Here is a 21,585-nt window from a genome sequence, read left to right as displayed (position 1 = left end):
TGTCATTGATACCAAAATATTACTATCTATAATGCAAGGGAAAGTACTGAAGCTCTGCTCAGGATGTGAGTGGGGACTTAATACATATAATAATTGCTAGGGTACTCTACTCACATAGGATGTAAATTTCCATTTTGAATTTAAAGTTTGAGGGAATACCCTTTGGACCACTTCAATAAAGAATGAAGGTAAAGACTGAAGTTGCAGTTGTTATAGTTCACCTCTGGCTCCTCCTTTTTCATTTCCATCCTCTCTCTTCTTTTAAGGGTTACCACTTATAAACCCTTGTTTGCCACTACCCTCATGCATGAACAGAAATATCCTGAACTCTGGTTTTGCTAGCGCAAGACAATTACAGATTAATCAGGCAATGTGTGCCCAACTTATGGTTGGTTCCTTCAAGAATAATGGACATCCTACTGATATCACTTCCTATTTCCTGACTGCTTCTATAACATGTCAGTCAATTATAGGAAATCTTTTTTCCTTTACAGCTTCTCCCCATTAGTTTATTAAGTTCATATTAAGTTCATCACTTCCTACTAAGATAAGGAGGACTCACCAAAGTATTTCCTGTTTGTTTAGAGGATATCTAGCACCATATTGTAATGATTCCCATCATCCCTAATGTCTATTGATTGATTCATTTAAATAGTCTGGAGAAGTACAAACCCTATCAATGTCATTAGGACAAAACAATATTTTTCATTAGTGATTTCACAATAACTGCTGTTGCCTAGGAAAAGATAAGTAAGTTCACCTTTGAAAAGCCTTATTTTGTTTTCCAAACATTACCAAGATTCAAAAAATTATCACCGTACTGAAGCTATACAACCTAGTTGGGTTTAAGAGATCAATATTATAAATCTTAATTACAACATCATGCAGTCACAAAGCTAAGCCAGTTTAAGACTCAAACCAGTACCTTTGAGTGAAAGACACTTTCTCCATAGTTGCTAGCCCAAGTTTACATTAGCTTGGGTCATAAAATCAAGCAATACAAGTAAGTTCCAACATTTTGTTTATTTTGACCTGAGGCATTGTGGGACTCCCTGTAACACACTGACTTGCTGCAAAGATAAAGGACTACACAGCACAAGATGGTGAGATTATGTTTGTGGCTCAGCCAAATATGTTTAACTCTTCCTTGTTTCTTACAAAGCTCACCACCCCTCTCCATCCTTTACTTCCCTATAATCCCTGTCACCCTGTGACCCTGGAATATCTCCCAGGATGCTTATACCATCCATGTGTTTATTGATTACTCCATTTTGTCTATTGAGTCCATAGCATCAGGTCTCAATCCCTCTCCTGATCTTCTAAACTTCCAATATCAAAGTTACCTACATCATTATGTTCTTGAACCCCGGCACAAGACCAAGTATTCCCCAAAGCTGACCTACCGACTCAAACCCACCACATCCAACTCTCCCTATGATAGTGACCATATTCTTCATGATCCAATACTGCCGGTCCCATTCCCATTTATGACCTTCTTACAGAAAGGCCCCTCTCCCTTGCCAACCTGTGTAGAACAGAAACTGCTGCCAGGTCAATTTATCCTGCTCTGGTCAGGTAGGGCTTCGCCCTCGCTCCAGTGACATTTACTACCCCTCCCCCACTTAACTATTTTAACTTTAACATGCCTTTCTAACATAGACAATCTCTCTCCCTCCCCTTTGGCATCTCAACATGGATCACAGACACAGCCAGCAGCCTTCCCATTGAAGCTGTAACTGCATTTTGAAAGTTTACACACAACTCCATACAAAAATCATTTGAAACAATATTACAATAAAGACAAAGAAGCAAGTGTTTACTCTGAAATCCAGGAAGAGGCAAAGGTTTCCAGGTACACACCTGTTACATGCAGTCAGTCATACAGCATGGAAACAGACCCTTCGGTCCAACCAGTCCATGCCAATCAAGTTTCAGATATCTGAAACAATGGTTTTCTTGATTGGGTAGAACTTAATAGGAAAGGGCCTCTTAATTCTAATGAACTTTGTCTTTAATGAGATGCTAATACATACAAAGAACCTCATTACACCTACAGTTGGCCAGGTCAACTTATCTTTTTGAGGTCCAAGAACTCAATTTGAAATCCATATCCTGTCAGTAAGAATCTGATACTTTTGACTCTTTCCCCAATTAAGTTCACCTTTCTTTTTGCCTCCTCTGAGTCTGAAAAATTCCGCCCAGTCTCAAATTCATACTTTGGAAACTATGACATTCCAATGAAATGGAAAAAGCCAGAAGTTTTACATAGATCTCACTTTCTTGCTTTATTAATTACACATGATGTATTTTCTTAATTTTAATTATATCACGCACTGTAGGGTTTGAATACACAAATGTAATAGTCCGCTGTTAGACAACAAGATTAAATTTATATGTAAAGTTTAAAAACTAATTATGTTTCACGATTAGCATAAAATAGATTAAGATTGAATTAGGTGAATATTATAATGTGATTTAAATAAAAATGGAAATAATTTAATGCAATACAAAAATTAGATGAAATGCATTTGCCGAAGAATATTAGGAATAACTACTGAGTGAGGAAAAGCAACCTAATGAGAGAGTAACCAAACATTTCTTGAATTAAATGTTAGAGCATGGTTTGTAATAAACATTTTAAAATATATATTTTTCTGAAATATAGAGACAATGTGTTGAAGCTTTTTGTGTTACATGCTTCAGGCCAATTCACAGGAATACCAATTTAACAAGAAAATCAAAGTATACATTGCTGTCATGACTTGACTGTGAATACTGTGCTGATAATTGAATCCCCAATGTCTCGCAAGACCTCACAATTGTATAAATAACTAATTAATTCACCAAGATGACTTACTGACTGCTATTCAGGAGAAAAGCAATGCACATAAGATTTTGTCATTAATAGGTAAAGGAGACCACACTCCCGTGCTGAATGGCAAGGTTGACAGGGTGAAAGCTTCACAGTGATCTCAGCTGGTGCAGGAATTGAACCCATGCAGTTGGCACCAGCCTGTATCATAAACCAGCCATCTGGCCAACTGAGCTAATTGACAATATTGACCTGTGTATAGAACAACATCAATTATCCAAATGCAACAGGCTGGGAGTATTTTGTTCGGATAACTGATTGTTCGGAAATACTGAGTAAAAGTGAGGACTATAGTTGCTGGAAATCAGAGTCTAGATTAGAGTGGTGCTGGAAAAGCACAGCAGGACAGGCAGCATCTGAGGAGCAGGAAAATCGACGTTTCAGGCAAAAGCCCTTCATCAGTAATGAAGGCCAGAGTCTATGTGGGATCCGTTGGCTACAGAGGCAAGCACTGAGGTAACGGGCCTGTTTCAGTACATGGTTGAAGAGCTTCAGGGCAGAGGAGATGACCTGGGAGTTGCAGTGAGAGAGACTCACTTTGATTCTTGTAGAGAGGAGGAGAACTTCTTCAAGGTAGGCATCTTTGCAAGAGGATTCGCAGTAAGGTTAAAATCAACTAGGCAAAAGTAAGGACTGCAGATGCTGGAAATCAGAGTCTAGATTAGAGTGGTGCTGGAAAAGTACAGCAGTTCAGGCAGCATCCGAGGAGCAGGAAAATCGACTATTTGGGCAAAAGTCCTTCGTCATTCCTGACTACTCTCCCAGACTGGGCATTTCAGATGCTCATCACTCTCTGGGTGCACAAGTTTTTTCCTCAAATCCTCTCTAATTTTCCTGTCTTTCACTTGAAAATTATGCCTTTTTGTTATTAATCTTTTAATGAAGGGGAACAGCTGCTTTCTATTCAGTTTGTCCATGCCCCTCATAATCTAATACACTCTATCGGTTCTCCTCTCAGCCTGGGTTCTCCTAAGAAAACAACTCAAGCATATCCACCTGACATCATAGATGAAATGCTCCTTTCCAGCTACCATCCTGGTGAGTCTCCTTTGCACCTCATTCAGTGCAATCACATCCTTCCACAGTACTCCTGCTTAACCAAAGATCTGTACAGCTCCAATGTCACATCCCTATTCTTTTTGTCTATGCCATAACTGATAGGTATCCATGTACCTTCTTAACTACCCTATTAACCTGTGCTGTCACCTTGACGGATCTGTTGACAAGCACCCCAACATTCAGCTATTACTCTAAGCTGATTTGTGTCTTGCCATTCATTGAATGCTCCCCTGTCTTGTTACTTCTTGCCAAGTGGATCACATCATATTTATTCCATTTGCCATTGATCTGGCCATCTGACCAATCCGTTTGTAACCTCCTCTAAACTAACATCTTCCTCCTCTATGTCAACCTCTGACCGAACTTTGAGTCACCTGCAAACTTGCTTATCATCCATCCCACATCTCATCTACATAATTTATGATTGTCACAAACAATAAAGAATAGGGTGGCACAGTGGCTCATGGTTAGCACTGCTGTCTCAAAACATCAGGGACTCCAGGTTTGATTCCACCCTTAGGTGACTGTCTGTGTGGAGTTTACACATTCTCCCTGTGTATGCATTGGTTTCGTCTGGGTGGTGTGGTTTTCTCCCATAATCCAAAGATGTGCAGTTTAGGTCGATTGGCTATACTAAATTTCCCACAGTGTTCAGGAATTGTATAGGTTAGGTGGAGTAGCCATGGGAAATGCAGGGATAGGGTAGGGAATGGGTCTGAGTGGGATGCTCTTCAGTGGGTCAACGTGGAGTGAATGGCATGTGTAGATCAGCTGGACGAGGTCTTCTCAGACATCTTCAACCTCTCCCTGCAGCAGGCCTGTTTCAAGAGGGTCAACATTATCCCTGTGCCTAAGAAGGCCTATGCAGCATGTCTCAATGACTACCACACAGGTAGCCCTAACTTCAGTGCTCATGAAGTGCTTTGAAAGACTGGTCATGGCATTAATCAACTCCAGCCTCCTCTCTACTCTCAACACACTCCAATTTGCCAATGGGAACAATAGATCCACCTCAGGTGCCATATCACTTGCCCTTCATTTCTCCCTAGAACATTTTGACACCAAGAACAGCTATATAAGAATCCTACTCGTTGACTACAGTTCAGCCTTCAACACTATTATCCCCTCGAGACCAATTACTAAACTTAGTGATCTTAGACTAAGTCCTACTCTCTGCAACTGGATTCTCAGTTTCCTGATCCACAGGCCACAATCAGTGAAGATTTGGGACAATATTCCATCCTCACTAACACTCAACACTGGAGCCCCCCAGGGGTGCATACTCAGCCCTCTACTGTACTCACTGTATACCCATGACTGTGTCGCCAAATACCAGACTAATGCCATCTACAAGTTCGCTGATGACACCACCACAGTCGGTCAAATCTCAGATGATGTCAAAACAGACTATAGATGGGAGGTGAAAGACCTGGAAAAATGGTGCACTGAAAACAACCTAGCTCTCAATGCTCGCAAAACCAAGGAATTCATTATTGACTTTTGGCGGAATGTTACTCATGCCACCCTATACATTAACAGTACAGAGGTGGAACAATTGGAGAGTGCGAAGCTCCTGGGAGTGGTTATCTACAACAGCTTTCTTGGACTCTTCATGTGGACAAAGGCCCAACAATGTCTCTTCTTCCTCAGGCAGCTGAGGAAACTTGGCATGATGATGAATACCTTTGCCAACTTTTATAGATGCGCCATCGAGAGCATTCTGTCTGGATGTATCACTACCTGGTATGGCAACTGTACCATTCAAGATTGGAGATGGTTACAAAGAGTGGTGAACTTGGCCCGGATAATCAAAAAGGCCAACATCCCATCTATAGAATCCATCTACCAGGCCCGCTGTCAAGGAAAGGCCACCAGCATTCTCAAAGATCCATCCCATCCTGACAATGTTTTTCTCCAACCTCTACCATCGGCGAGAAGGTATAAACGCCTGAACACACGCACCAGCCGGTTTCAAAATAGTTTCTACCCTACTGTTGGACTCACAAACTCTTAACATTCGCTTGTATCTTTGTTTTGTTTTTGCCACTGTTTACCTATTATTTACTTATCCATGCTACTTACCTCTGTGATCTGCTTGTATTGCTCGCAAGATAAAGCTTTTCACTGTGCCTTGGTACACTTGACAATAAATTCAATTCAATTCAATTCAATTCACATTGTAGGGTTTCTGTGGTACACCACTGTACAGCATGCTCCAGCCTCAAAACTGGCTCTACCATCACCCTCTGTCTCCTATCACTCAGCCGATTTTGGATCCATTTTGCCAACTTATCCTAGATCCCATGAGCTGCTATCTTCTTTACCAGTTTCTTATGTAGGACCTTGTCAAAGGTCTTGTTGAAATATAAACTGCATCAACTGCCCTACTCTCATTCGAGCATTTGGTCACATTCTTAAAACTTCCACCAGCATTGTATGCTTTCTTTCAATTTGGTACTACTAAACCTCCCTGATTAGTTATGGTTGATTTATCTCCTTCTCGAATCCTTCTTTCTCACTCAGATAGATCCTTGTTGTGAGCATTAACTACTCCCTTAAATATCTGCCATTGTTCCTCAACTGTCCTTGCTGCTAAACTCCTTTCCCAATCCACTCCAGCCAAATCTGCTCTCATCCAATGCAATCACCTTTATAATTGAGTTTAGCACCTTTGTTTCCACCCGAACTTTCCCATTCACACACTGAATGCTAAATTTTACCACATTCTAGCCACTGTTCTCTAAAGTTATTTTACTTTGAGATCATTTAAACCTGCCATATTACACACCGCCAGATCCAAAATACCCTGTTTGCATCTACAATGTATTATTCTAGGAGATTATCTCGAATATATCTTATTAATGCTTCCCTGTGGCTATCTTTGTTAATTTGATGTTCCTAATCAATGGGAAGATTAAACTCACCTGTGATTAATGTCCTGGCTTTTTAACCTGCCCCTCATTTGGTGATGATTGTTCTCTCTCCTAAGCTCAGTTATTGTTAGAAGCCTACAAACTACAGATAGTAGTGTTGTCTCCTCCTTGCTATTTCTTATGTCCACTTATGCATATATTCCACATCATCTGATTCAATTCATTTCTTGTTATCCTGCTTCTCATAACTACAAATTGAGGGGTGATAGATTTAAGACAGATGTCAGAGGCAAGTTCTTTATGCAGAGAGTGGTAAGGGCGTGGAATGCTCTACCTGCTAAGGTAGTCAACTCAGCCACATTAGGGAGATTTAAACAATCCTTAGATAAGCACATGCATGATTTTGGGATAGTGTAGGGGGACGAGCTGAGAATAATTCACAGGGCCGAAGGGCCTGTTCTGCTCTGCATTGTTCTATGTTCTATGTTCTTCCATTTGACAGTAAGAAGGCCACACACCATTCTTCCCTTCTCAATTGTTCATTTAAAAAATCATATATCCTTCAATATTTATTTCCCAGCTTTAATGTCCTTTGCAACCATGTCTCCATTACAGCAATAATGTTGCATTCACTAACCTCTGTTTGTGCCATTAATTCATTTATTTTGGTCTAAATACTATGCACATTTTAGTATGGGAAGGTAAACCATCATTTTTAATCCCATAATAAATTAGGGTTTGTTGTGTTTGAGTAGATGCATTTTCCTTTGCTGTCATAGAGTCATAGCGTCATAGAGATGTACAGCATGGAAACAGACCCTTCAGTCCAACCTGTCCATGCCAACCAGATATCCCAACCCAATCTAGTCCCACCTGCCAGCACCCGACCCATATCACTCCAAACCCTTCCTATTTATATACCCATCCAAATGCCTCTTAAATGTTGCAATTGTACCAGCCTCCACCATTCCTCTGGCAGCTCATTTCATACACGTACCACCATCTGCATGAAAAAGTTGCCCCTTAGGCCTGTTTCATATATTTCCCCTCTGACCCTAAACCTATGCCCTCTAGTTCTGGACTCCCTGACCCCAGGGAAAAGACTTTGCCTATTTATCCTATCCATGCCCCTCATAATTTTGTAAACCTCTATAAGGTCATCCCTCAGCCTCCAACGCTACAGGGAAAACAGCCCCAGCCTGTTCAGCCTCTCCCTGTAGCTCAAATCCTCCAACCCTGGCAATATCCTTGTAAATCTTTTCTGAACTCTTTCAAGTTTCACAACATCTTTCCAATAGGAAGGAGACCAGAATTGCACACAATATTCCAACAGTGGCCTAACCAATATCCTGTACAGCCACAATATGACCTCACAACTCCTGGACTCAATACTCTGACCAATAAAGGAAAGCATACCAAATGCCTTCTTCACTATCCTATCTACCTGCGACTCCACTTTCAAGGAGCTATGAACATGCACTCCAAGGTCTCTTTGTTCAGTAACACTCCCTAGGACCTTACCATTAAGTGTATAAGTCCTGCTAAGATTTGCTTTCCCAAAATGCAGCACCTCACATTTATCTGAATTAAACTCCATCTGCCACTTCTCAGCCCATTGGCCCATCTGGTCAAGATCCTGTTGTAATCTGAGGTCACCCTCTTCGCTGTCCACTACACCCCCAATTTTGGTGTCATCTGCCAACTTACTAACTGTACCTCTTATGCTCGCATCCAAATCATTTATGTAAATTATAAAAAGTAGAGGACCCAGCACTGATCCTTGTGGCACTCCACTGGTCACAGGCCTCCAGTCTGAAAAACAACCCTCCACCACCACCCTCTGTCTTCTACCTTTGAGCCAGTTCTGTATCCAAATGGCTAGTTCTCCCTGTGTTCCATGACAGCCAGGCTGAAGATAATTCTAAAATATTGTTGCAACCCATTCAGCAAAAAAGTTAATTTTGGATCACATCCTTATCCATGGTTGTTATTGATTACTTCCCCCTAAGAATAAAGATCTGTGATAATAGGGATGAGTTCACTGTAGTTTAGTTGAATGCTGCACCTTTAAATATTGAACCCAGTGTATCTGAGTTTTGAATGACCTATTCCACCCTTTAGAGTCAACTCAGCAATTTCTTTACCCAGAGAAACCATCTCCAATATCATTCCAAAGCCCTGTGACCTAGTCTTTGGAAATCCAAAGGGGCTCCCAGAAAGGCAAGAAAGTCAGGTAATCAGTGATGGAGTTAAGGGTTTTAGGAGAAGGACAGAAAATAGACTTGACAATTAACAGATTAGCTGTGATAACATTACATGGCAGAGCAGATTCAGTGGATCAAATGGCTTGCTTCTTCTCCGATGTCTTATGGTCTTGTGGGCTGTGTACAGTGGTGGGTCATTCACCCATTGTTTCATCTCCTATTAGTTAGTCCATTAATCCAGGCAGTGCGTAAAGAGCACAAGGTTCCCAAATGAATTTGCCCAAGTCATTAAATCATCTGTGCAAACTTACTGTAAGAAAGTATTAGAGATTTCATTAAATAGTACAAAAGCATTGAATGGAACAAGTTACAGTGGACAATCATTTATAAATTCTCTTGATTCTGTCATCTGCACCAAAGTGAGTTTTAAAGCTAGATGAAATCTGAAATTCAGCACAATTACCCCATCCATGTCATCTTTTTTAGATCTGGTGTCTTTGTATGATGAAAAGAGTTTTCTTTACTTTGACAAAACAATATTACACCTATAGTCGAAGTTTCACTTGCACCATTTCTCCCTGTTTCATTTCCCTTGGAAACACAAATCATTATGTAATTTACAGTTACAGATTATGGTCAGTATTGAATGTTGTGTGAGGACTAGATTTATGTTGTGGAGTCATGCTGCTAGGGAATGGGTTAACTACTTTTTCTTGCTGAGAGAATATACATTGAAGTTGATTTTGACTTGAGGTCCCAGATGGATAAGGACAATGAGCTGAATCACCAAGTTTCTAGACCCACAGTTCAGTAACATTTAAATTAAACTTTTATTACTTAAAATTGAAGCCAAACACTTCTTTAGAAAGTTACCTTTTAAGTAACTTTGGACTTTATTGTTAATAATTAATTGAGCTCATGTGAATATATTCAGGACTAAAATTGATTTTAAAGTCTGTTGCTTTGGAAATGTTTCTCTAACATTCCCTTGTTCTGGTATTGCTTATACTTTTGTCACAGTTTCTGCCTCAGTCTTTTCTGTTCATCTTGAACATTGTAGTCCTGCCATATGAATTATTCATGACACATTTTCTATTTTGTCTGTTCTTAGTTAAAGCCCGGTCACATGTACAATGGCAGCCAATATGTCAGATGAGCAGATAAAGAGCAGTGGTTGAGATCCAGTCTGCAATGCACATCTCCTGCATTGGCTGGTATTGGCTGAGGCAGTTGGATATTCTTTATTATTTCAAATTATTGATGTTTTCTCCAAATTTTTAAAATAGAAGTCCTTAAGATATTCAAGTTAGAAAATAATGATGTAATGAATCAAAGCAAGTTGCTCATAGTTCAGCATGCAATGAAGTAAGTGCATTCCTTTAACGTGTTTTTTTTGATAAAATTAACTGATAATGCTAATGCCTCATGACGTGTTAACTTATTAATGTCATCTTTAGTCAGTAGAAACATTTTTAAAATATGTAGCAAGTGATTCAGCATCATTCATTTAGTCTCATGCTTATTTGAAGCTGTAGTTGAAATTCTCTTCCTGTAAGCACACCATTTAAGCTTGTAGACTTTACGCTGTCAACAATTCTAATCAGGAAGTGAAATTTGGCAAATATCAAATCTCATGATTGGGACATTGGTATGGGATTAAGATGGAGATTAAAATATTATAAATAAACCTTAAGCAAACTTTATTATTTTATAGGATTGCACAAGAAACTATAATCATTGGAGAATAAATACATTGGAGGGTCATCAGGATTGAGGCAATAGGCAGGGCACAGCTATGCACAATGTGTTGTTGGACTGGAATCTAATGTAGGCCAGTGAGCACAGAGTTAATAGATGAACAATACATATTGCAAGTTAAGATAGGCAGAAGGTGTTTGAATGACTTTACGTTTACACAGTACAATATAGTACAATATGGTAGAGGAGCCTGGAACGCATTGTACCATAAGATACAAGAGAAAATTAGGCTATTCAAGCAATTGAGGCTGCTCTCCCATTCAATCATGGTTGATATGTTTCCCAACTACATTCTCCTGTTTTCTACCCTTAAACCTTGATCCCAATCAAGAACCTATCTATCTCTGTTTTAAATACAATCAATGACTTGGCTTTCACAGCCCGGAGTGACAATGAGTTCTGCAGATTCATCATCCTCTGGCTGAAGATATTCATCCTTGTCTCAGTTCTAAAGCCTTGAGTCCTAGTGTCTCCTACTAGGGGAAATGTCTTCTCCATGTCCATCTGGGCTTCGGAGTATTCTGCAAGTATTCAGTGAGATTACCCACCTCATCCGTTTAAACTCCATCAAACACAGACCCAGAGTACTCAATCGCTTGTCATGTGACAAGCCTTTCATCCCCAGGATCACTCTTGTAATCCTCCACTGCACCCCCTTCAATTATCAGTACATCTTTCCTTAGATATAGGCAATCATAGATATTACTTATTGATTTAGTGAATTCAAATATCTGGAGCCAAGTGATAACTTACTTATTTGATGAGTTTAAGGTGATTTGTCTACAATTTTGTCTTAAAGGGAATATTCATCAAGAATGTTCTGCATTGGTTGTGTCTATCCATAAGGGTTTGTGCTGAGGCCCCAGCAGTAAAGGCCCTGGCATGACCTCAAGAGTCTGTTTAACAAGATCACGCTCATGGTGTTAAATCAAACGTTGCCATTCGGCCAACGGGATTGAAATTGTTAATGAGTTTCCGTGCTTTCCATGCCTTGGTACAGAGGATGCCTGCTGATTGATTTTACACAGAAAGGTTATTCCAAGAAGGGTGGCAAGATGGAAGGTAGGAAGTAGATATATTGAACAATGTTAATTGTGGTGCATCATGCATGGTTTCAACCAGTTTAATCAAAACTGGAGGTAAGAATGCTTAATTGAGATTTTCAGTGACAAACAAGCTGAGACAGGGGCAATGTGAGCAATGTTGTGGAGATACAAAAGGCAGTCTTAGAGAGAGAATCAATATGAAGTCATAAACCATCTTTGGTTCAAATGCAACGTCAAGATTTCAAACAGACTGGCTTGGCCTTAGACTTTTCTTTAACACTGACCTTTCTGAAGAAAGTATTGACCTGAAACGTTAACTTTGTTTCCTTCTGTAGAGGTGATGCTGAATGTGTTGAGCATTTTCAACATTTTCATTTTTTTTTGTTACAAAATTCCGGCATCCGACTAAAACCAGTTCCTCAATAACACAATGGTTGCATCCTTGTGTTATAGAAAAATCGGGCTTTAGAAACAGCACTTAAAGTGTTGGCATTGTAATCGTTTGTAATTGTAACTGTAATTGTAATTGTAATTGTAACCAACGCACGTTTTAAAAGTTTGCGCGTAGAAACTATTCATCAATCGCATTACAGCAAATTCGCATTGACGAAACGTGGATTATGACAGGACCGCCTGTAGTTTGCTTTTAGCTTAATTTTGGACTATTGCTGGGAATAGAAATGGCAGCTAGGAAATGGAGTTTGGTACAGGGTTTGAAGGAATGGCTATAGTCACTTTAATGTTTAACTGCAGGAAGTTTCTGTTCATTCAGTGCTGAATCTTGGATAAACATGTTGAGGGGAAAAACACCAATCTTGAAGTCAGAATTGGAGTTCAATGACAGAGTTTATTGTACAAGGAAATACCACAGCTGCAGGGAGAGAAAGACACCAACAGCACAGTGGTCAGCTGCGAGTCTTCTCTCGACCCGGAGCACATGTCAAGAAACTTCTTTACATTTTGTGATACAATAGATCAGTGATGAGATTATTGTCTTTGTAACGTTGTTTATTTATGGCAATCATTGCAGAATCATTGACAGTTTCAAAACCATCTTTGTCAGTTCTAGCACAGCCTTTGTTAATTTTCACGTGGTCTTTGTCAGTTTCAGTGTAGCCATTGTAAGTTTCAATGTCTGCACGAAAATCCATTGCTTTAGTAATGGACGCTAATCGCTCTTCCTGAGAAGGATGATTACTGCAGCCCTGGCTATTAGCATTTCGTATTGAGTCTGTATCAAGCAGTTAGTAATTCTATAAGAGGTGTTGGCTGGATCCAGACACTTCGGCAGGCAGTATTTGTTACTCATGTGTATTGTCTCCCCCACCCACTTAAACTAATCAACTGGGTTGTGTGTGCATTTTGCTGGCATTCTGGTGGCCCCAGGTGGTGTCTGCATCTGCTCTGCTGTTTCTCTGCATATTGTGATCCCGTGGCCATCTAGTGTGTCAAGTTGGCCAACTGATGGCTCAGCAGCAATCTTGTGTGTCCGTATGCCTAGTGTCACTCTGTTCCATGCCATCTCCCTCTTCATCAGTTTGATAACTTTGCAACAATGGAGGAGTCAAGTGCTGTTGGTAGTGGTGTTACCCTGTTTGCCACTACCAGCACTTCATGTATTTGCCCACGTATGGTTCAGAGTAAGGATTGTTTGAGGTAGTTCATGTCACTATATCTCCTTAGTCTGGGGCAAGTCTAGTGATCAGTGGTAGAGATACACCATTATAGAGCCTTTACAGACAGACGCTGCTTTTGGTTAACAAATTAATATATTGCTTGACAAACCATGTATAACCATGTACTAGTCAAGCATAATTACTGGGACTCTCAGGAGCTGTGCAGAATACATCAACAAAGTCTAATGCAAAATTAGCTGTTCCCACCCACAATATGACTTTTACAGAAAGAGTGGAACCAACTGAAGAATGAACTTTAACTCCATCACGAGGCATTATCCTGATTGATATTAATGGCACCTGTGGTTCAGAATAAAATTATTTGAATTAGTTGACTGATATGAATCCTCCTTTGTCTAAGCCTGCCTCATAACTAAAATGGCTTATTGCATGGTAGTACTAAATACAATTAACTACTAGTCAAGCAAATATTACTTGGACTCTTGTGAGCTGTACAGATTACATTGGCTTCCAATGAAGGCAAGTGTAGAACTGATCCTCTCCACCCATACTGTGTATGACATCAATGTAACAAAATCCTTCAGAAGTATCACCTTATACAGCAGTGGTGAGATAAAGCTGGGTGTCATCAGTGTACATGTGAAAGTGAAAGTGGTTGATGAGACCTGGGAGGGGTGCAAATATAAATACTTGTAATAGTGAAGGAGTGAGAAGAGAAGTCAGTGTCAGTGATTTTATGGCTACAACTAGATAGAAAAGAATGGACCCTGGGGGGAGCAGTTCCACCCCAGTTGGATGACAGTGCAGAGGTGTTCATGGAAGATGGTATGGCCAACAATGCCAAAGGCTGTAGAAACATCAAATACGAAGGAATATTCATCCTTGTCACAGTAATTTTCATAAGAACTGTTTTGATTCTGTGATGTGGCAAGAAATCTGATTGGAGGGATTCAACCATGAACTTCTACAGAAAGATGGGAACAAAATTAAGAGGCAAAACACGTTCAAGATCTTAAGAGAGAAAAAACAACATCAACAGGCATGGTGGCTCAATGATTAGTACTGCTGTCTCACAGAGCCAGGGACCCGGGTTTGATTCCAACCTTACGTGTACTGTCTGTGTGGAGTTGGACATTCTCCCAAGTCTGCATAAGTTTCCTCCTGGTGCTCCGATTTCCTCCCTCAATCCAAAGATGTGCAGATTATGTGGATTGGCCATGCTAAATTTTCTATAGTGCCCAGAGGTTGGATTAGCCATGGTTAATGTTATGGGAATAGGGTGTGGAGCTGCATGGAATACTCTTTGGAGGATCGGTGTAAACTTGATGGGCTGAATAGCCTTTTTCTACATTGGAGGAATTCTATGGTCAAAATAGTCTTTACATGCTGTTTATTTTTATTGAGAGCTCACATTATTTTAAAAGCAAGTCAATAATGAAGTAAAGTTCTGAACTAGGGCACTTGGGCATGGAAACAGATTGCTTGGACATGTCCATATCAAGAGAAAGGGAGACACTGTGACCAATGGGGGCTTTTGTATTGAAAGCACCATCTGTGCTGAGCAATACACATTCCTGTGCTGCCCCATGTGTCAGTACATAAACTCCCCACTGAACAGAAACCTTCAGCTGCCCAAGCCCTGAGAAATGGTTGAGCTCCCCAACTGTTTGGATTCCTCCATAAGCAGTCCATAAGTGCACATAGCCTCAGGGAACTCTAGTAAACAGAATTTTCATTTTTGATTCCTAGCATTCGCTGTGTTTTTGTTTTGGTTTTAGGAGCACATCTGTTCAGACTTCTCCAAGTACCAACCTCCAATGTGTGCCTGCCAAGCGCCTTCATCACCATAGAGTTGATCATCACTGGGATAGTTTACAGGCTGCCTGCAGGATGTCAAGATTATGGAGTGTTGAACCTCATTGATTTCTCTGTTCCCCATATGGTGATGTGAAGGCAGGAGCGTCCAAGGCATTGGTTTATTTGGTGACCTCACATTCTTAGATTTATAATGTATTGGGAGAGGCTCCATTTTTCAGGGAAAGAGATGATTCAAACTGACTGCTCTGTTCCAATACATTGTTTTGCTGAACACTGTCATTGGCTGCACATTACAGTCATTTCTGACTTCTCTCCTACCTGTGAATAAAATGTCCATCATTGACAAAAGTTCTTAACAGCCAATTTTGTGCTCTTCATGTTGAGGGGACAGCGGAGTGATCCATTAAAGGTGGATGTTACACAACCCCGCTGGCTTGGCAGGAAAACACATTAAAGTGGCATTTCCAGCCGTCTTATGGAGGGTGAGGAAGGTATTGAAAGGCATGAGAGGACCAGATCTCTCTGCATTAAAGTATTTTGAAGTTTCTCTCAACAGAATAACAGTCCAGCCATAATACCACTAGGCCATTGCCTCACCTCTAAAGATCCAGGTAGACGATATCTATAGGATTCCCATTATCCACTTTGCTTATTACATCATTGAAGAATTCAAGCAAATTAGTCAAACATAGTTTAGCTTCACAAAACCATGATGCCTTTGATGGATTGTGTTTTGATAGACCAAATGTCTGTTTATGATTTCCTTATAATGGATTGTATAGTGGTCTATAGTTTCCAACTTAATGCCTCCTTCCCTTTTCAATTAAGGTTGCTTTAATTGTTGCATTTTTTGAATCCACTAACACCTTTTCAGAATTCAGAGAATTTTTGAATATTATAATGAATGGAGAACCTCTAAGGAAAGGATCAGCCCGTGATGAGGCTGGAAATATTGTATGAAAGCAATAATGTTGCACACCACATTAAAGGGCTTCAGGGAAATATTTGGGATTATGGGCAAACTTCGCTCTGACCTTTTACATGGGAGGAATGCAGTTTGGTGTGGATAGAGGTGGGCACTACGGTGCTTCATAAAATGCACCTTTGGAACCGTTTTTTACAATCTAAAGGTCCTTTACTCACATTTAAAAATGAGTTGGGAATTATTCAGGCACAACACTGGTTAACCCACTTGCAATGAGGTTGGCTAACGTACATTCCCATTTCCTGGTAGACTATTCAGATGGTAGACATGCCCCTTTGCTCATTAAGGCCTCACCGCAGGAAAATTTGTTACTGTTACCCAATTCAATGTACCAAACGCGGATGTGTGACCTGGAATTGAGCTGACTTCTCATATTGTCTCCTCCATGCAACAACCAGGTCCTGGTTATTACAGACGTTACTTCACAGTGGTAATGTAGATGTTGAGCTCAGGGCATGAAATCATATCTGCTAATTATTGAAGGTGTCGGGCTTTGTGAAAGAACTACTGTCAAATCTGATGCATTTTTCATTCCCTGTATCTTCAACTCTTTTACCTGTATCAAGCATATAAACAAAAACAAATTATTGATTATGTTCCTTTTAATATCTACCCCTTGGTTCAGGCACTCCCCACCTACGTCTGTGATATCAACCATGCTCTCCACCTCTTCAGTAACTTTCAGTGCTTTATCTTTGCTGCGGACGTGCAGTCCTTATACATGTCCATAACCCATAAGGATGACCTTCAGGCCCTCAGCTCCTTCCCCTCCAACAGACCCATCCAGTCCCCCTCTACCAATAACCTCCTCCACCTCAGTGAATTGGTCCTCAACCTTAATAACTTTTCCTTTAACTCCTCCCATTTCCTCCAAATCCAGAGGGTGGCCATGGGCACTTGGATGGGCCCTAGCTGCACTTGCCTCTGTGTCAGCTATATCAAACAGTCCCTCCTCAGTACTGACACAGGCGCTGTGCCCCAACTCTTCCGCTGTTACATCAATGACAGCATCAGTGCAGCGTCCTTAACACAGTCTGAACTGGAGCAGTTCATTGACTTTGCCCACAACTTCCACCCCACCCTCAAATGCACTTGGTCCATCTTGGACACCTCCCTCCCCTTTCTTGGCCTCTCCATTTCTACCTCTAGCCTCAGTCTCCAGACAGCCATTTATTAAAAATCTACAGACCCCCAAAACTATTTGGGCTATACCTCCTCCCACCCAGTATCCTGCAAGAACTTCATCCCTCATTCTCCCAATTCCTTCACCTTCACCGCATCTGCTCTGGTGAGGAGATATTCCACTCCTAAGATTCCAGATGTCCACTTACTTTGAACAATGTGCTTTTTCCTCCTCTGTCATACAGACAGCCCTCCACCGCACCTCCTCCATTCCCTGCTGCACTGCTCTAAACTTCTTCCAAAATGCAATAAAGACAGAGACATCTTGTCCTCAACTACCACCCCATCAGTCTCTGTATCCAATGCATCATTCTTAAGCACTCCTGCCAACTCCAAATAGAACCCACCACCAAGAAAATCTTCTCCTCTCTACCCCTGTCTGCCTCTGCAAGGATCGTTCCATTTGCCAATTCTTGGTTTGTGTCACCCTCCCCATCAAGCACCCCCCCCCCACCCCCCACCATCCGAACCTCCTGGTATCTTTCCCAACAAGTGTAAATGATGCAAAACTTACTGGCAGACTACCACCTCTCCACCTTCCTCACCTCCATCCAGTGCCACAAACAGTCCTTCCAGGTGAGACAGAGGTTCACTTGCCTGTCCTCCAACCTAGTTAACTGTGTCTTATGCCCCTGATGTGGTGTTCTCTACACTGGGGAGATCAATCGTAAACTAAGGGAATGTTTCATCGAGCATATCAGCCAGGCCCGTAGGAGCCAACCTGACCTCCCAGTAACCACAAATTTCAATTCCCCTTTTTACACCGTTTCCAACATGACCATCCTTGGCCTCCTCCATTGCCACAATGAATTAGATCGCAAATTGGAGGAACAACATCTCATCTTCTGCCTGGGCAGCCTCCAGCCTGAAGGACTCAACATTGGGTTCTCCAATTTCAAATACGTGCCCTTCCCATCTCCTGACTCCCTGTCCAGCCCCACCTTCTCCATTCCATCTCTCCGACCAATCCTTCCTTCCAGCCACCAACTGGATTCATTCCACTCATCAACCAACCAGGTTGCACCCTCTCTCTGTGTCCACCTATCACCACCTCAGTAACCTGCACGTCCAGCCCCTTATCTGCAGCTCCCCTTACACGCACCCCTAGTCCTGAAGAAGGGTTACACCTGAAATGTTGACTTCTTCCCCTCATGATGCCGTCTGGCTTGTTGTGTTCTTCCAACATTCTGCTTGTCTAGTGTAAAATATCCCATGGCATGCCAAGTTCCTACAGAGGAGTGTGGCAAACAAAACTTGATACTGAGCCACATAAGGAGATTTCCAAACAGAGGATCACATTTGGTGAAAGAACGACATTCTAAGGGGCATCTTGGAGGATGAGGGAGAGTCAGCAAGGTTTGCAAAGGGAATCCCAGAGGTCAGGGATTAAACAGCTAAAAGAATGACTCCCAACTGTATACTGATGAAGATTCCAGAATTAGGGGATGAAAGAGATTTTAGAGAGTTGTGAATGAGATTACAGAGACAAGGAAGGCAGAGGACAAAGAGGGATTGATTTCAAAACAAAAAAAAATTAAATTGATATATTGCAAATCCAGGAACCAAATTCTTGGGTGGTGAGCACAGTGATGCGTGAACCGGGCTTGGTATGAGTTGGGGTACAAACAGCAGAGATCAGTTTTGCTGAGAAAGCAAGTGGGAGGTAGATCAACCAGAACAATGACAGAACAGCCAAGTCTTCAGATAACAAGAGCATCGATGAGGATTTTAACTGCAAGTAAACTCAGGTTTTGATGAAGGTGGACAATATGAAACACAAATAACTTTTATGAAAGAAAATAGCTGTCCACTGAATTAATAGAATATTTTTCTTCTTATCTATAAACTTCAATAAACATGGTTTAATTTGATGATTTTTATCCTAAGGAGTTTAAAATTTGTTTGCAGATTTTTGTTGATGCAGAGTAAGTTATGACACTGAATTATCTGTACACTGTTGATTATGTGTATCTATGGCAGTTAGTCTAGTTTTAAGACACAGATGATTAACATTAAAAGCTTTCCAGTATTTTAACACACACATCAAAAGGCAGTTGATCTTTGATCAGGTGAATAGCCACTGTCAGGTAACTTGAAAATAAATGATTCAGCCTGTCCTTGATATCTATATTTAAAAAAAGCCTTGTATATCAACCCTGATCTGATCAACCAAATATTCCACTTCCCATTTATTTTGAAGGAGAGACTCTGGAATATGTTGTCTACTTTCCATACTGTGGCAGCCATCTATTCACTAATATGAGGAATAAAAGGGTTAGAAGAGGTTTTCAGAATAAGATTGTGAAGAATACACAACTTTGAGCTGTTTTAACTGTTTTGGATATTTTTCCATGCACTTTGTCTGTGATTATCTGATAAAAAGTATCTTTCCTGGGATTATGGGATGATGAGATGAGCTAGCTGCATTGGTTTTCTATTAGCATCGTGTATTGAAAAATCCGTTACAATAATTGATTTTTGACTGGCTTCAAAATGCAGAACCTGTCCCGCATGCTGTTAATAAAATGGATTTGCCCCACAGCAGCCACCACTGTTGAAGAGATCCCAAGCCACTCCATTATAGCCTTCTAAAACGCATGACAGAAAGTGTATGGCAACAAAGACATCCACAAACGAACAAATGTACAGAATAATTGTACCACTACAGTCCTGCACTGTACAGTGACATCTGGTCAATGTATCAATAGATAATAGACAATAGCCAATTGGTGCAGGAGTAGGCCATTTGGGCCTTTGAGCCAGCACCACCATTCATTATAATCATGCCTTATCCCCATAACCCTTTATTCCACTATCCTTAAGAGCTCTATCCATCTCTTTCTTGAATGCATCCAAAGACTTGGCCTCAACTGCCTTCTGGGGCAGAGCATTCCATATATCCACGATTTTCTGGGTGAAGAAGTTTCTTCTCAACTCAGTTTAAAAATAAGGCTTAGGCCATTTAGAACAGTGTCCTCTGGTTCTAGACTCACCCATCACCTAAACATGCTTCCTGCCTCCGGAGTGTCCAATCCTTTAATAGTCTTATACGTCTCAAACAGATCCTCTCTCATCCTTCTAAATTCAAGTGTATACAAGCCAGTTGCTCCAATCTTTCAACATATGATAGTCCCACCATTCTGGGAACTGACCTCGTGAACCTACTCTGCACTCCCTCAATAGTCAGAATGTCCTTCCTCAAACTTGGAGACCAATACTGCACACAGTGCTCCAGGTGCGGTCTCACCAGATCTCCGTGCAGCTGCAGAAGGACTTCTTTGCTCCTATTCTTAATTCCTCTTGTTATGAAGGCCAGCACGCCATTAGTTTTCTACACTGCCTGCTGTACCTGCGTGCTTGCTTTGCATGTTTGTGACTGATGTACAAGAACACCTAGATCTCGTTGTACTGCCCCTTTACCTTACCTAACTCCATTTAGATAGTAATCTGCCTTCCTGTTCTTGCCACGAAAGTGGATAATCACATGTTTATTCACATTAAACTGCATCTGCCATGCATCCGTCCACTCACTTAGCCTGTCCAAGTCACCCTCTCATAACATCCTCCTCATGTTTCACCCTGCCACCCATTTTTGTGTCATCAGCAAATTTGCTAATATTATTTTTAATACCTTCATCTATTTCATTAATGCATATTATAAACAGCTACAGTCCCAGCACCCAACCTTGTGGTACGCCACTGGTAACCGCCTGCCATTCTGAAAGGGACCCGTTTATCACTACTCTTTCCTTCTCGTTAGCCAGCCAATTTTCAATCCAAGTCAGTATTTTGGCTCCAATACCACATGCCCTAATTTTCCTCACCAATCTCCTATGTGGGACTTTATCAAAGGCTTTCTGAAAGTCTATCCATTGACTCTCCCTTGTCCATCGTCATAGTTACATCCTCAAAAAATTCCAGAAGATTAGTCAAGCACGATTTCCTCTTCGTAAACCTATGCTGATTCAGAGCTATCCTGTTACTGCCATCCAAATGAATCATAATTTCATCTTTTATAATTGACTCCAGCATCTTTCCCACCACTGACATCAGGTTAACTGGTGTGTAATTCCTTGTTTTCTCTCTCCCTCCTTTCTTGAAAAGTGGGACAACATTAGCCCCTTCCAATCCACAGGAACTGATTCTGAATC

Source organism: Hemiscyllium ocellatum, chromosome 5 (genome assembly GCF_020745735.1).
Source record: "Hemiscyllium ocellatum isolate sHemOce1 chromosome 5, sHemOce1.pat.X.cur, whole genome shotgun sequence".
Classification (NCBI taxonomy): Eukaryota; Metazoa; Chordata; class Chondrichthyes; order Orectolobiformes; family Hemiscylliidae; genus Hemiscyllium; species Hemiscyllium ocellatum.
Note: the sequence above shows the minus strand (reverse complement) of the source record.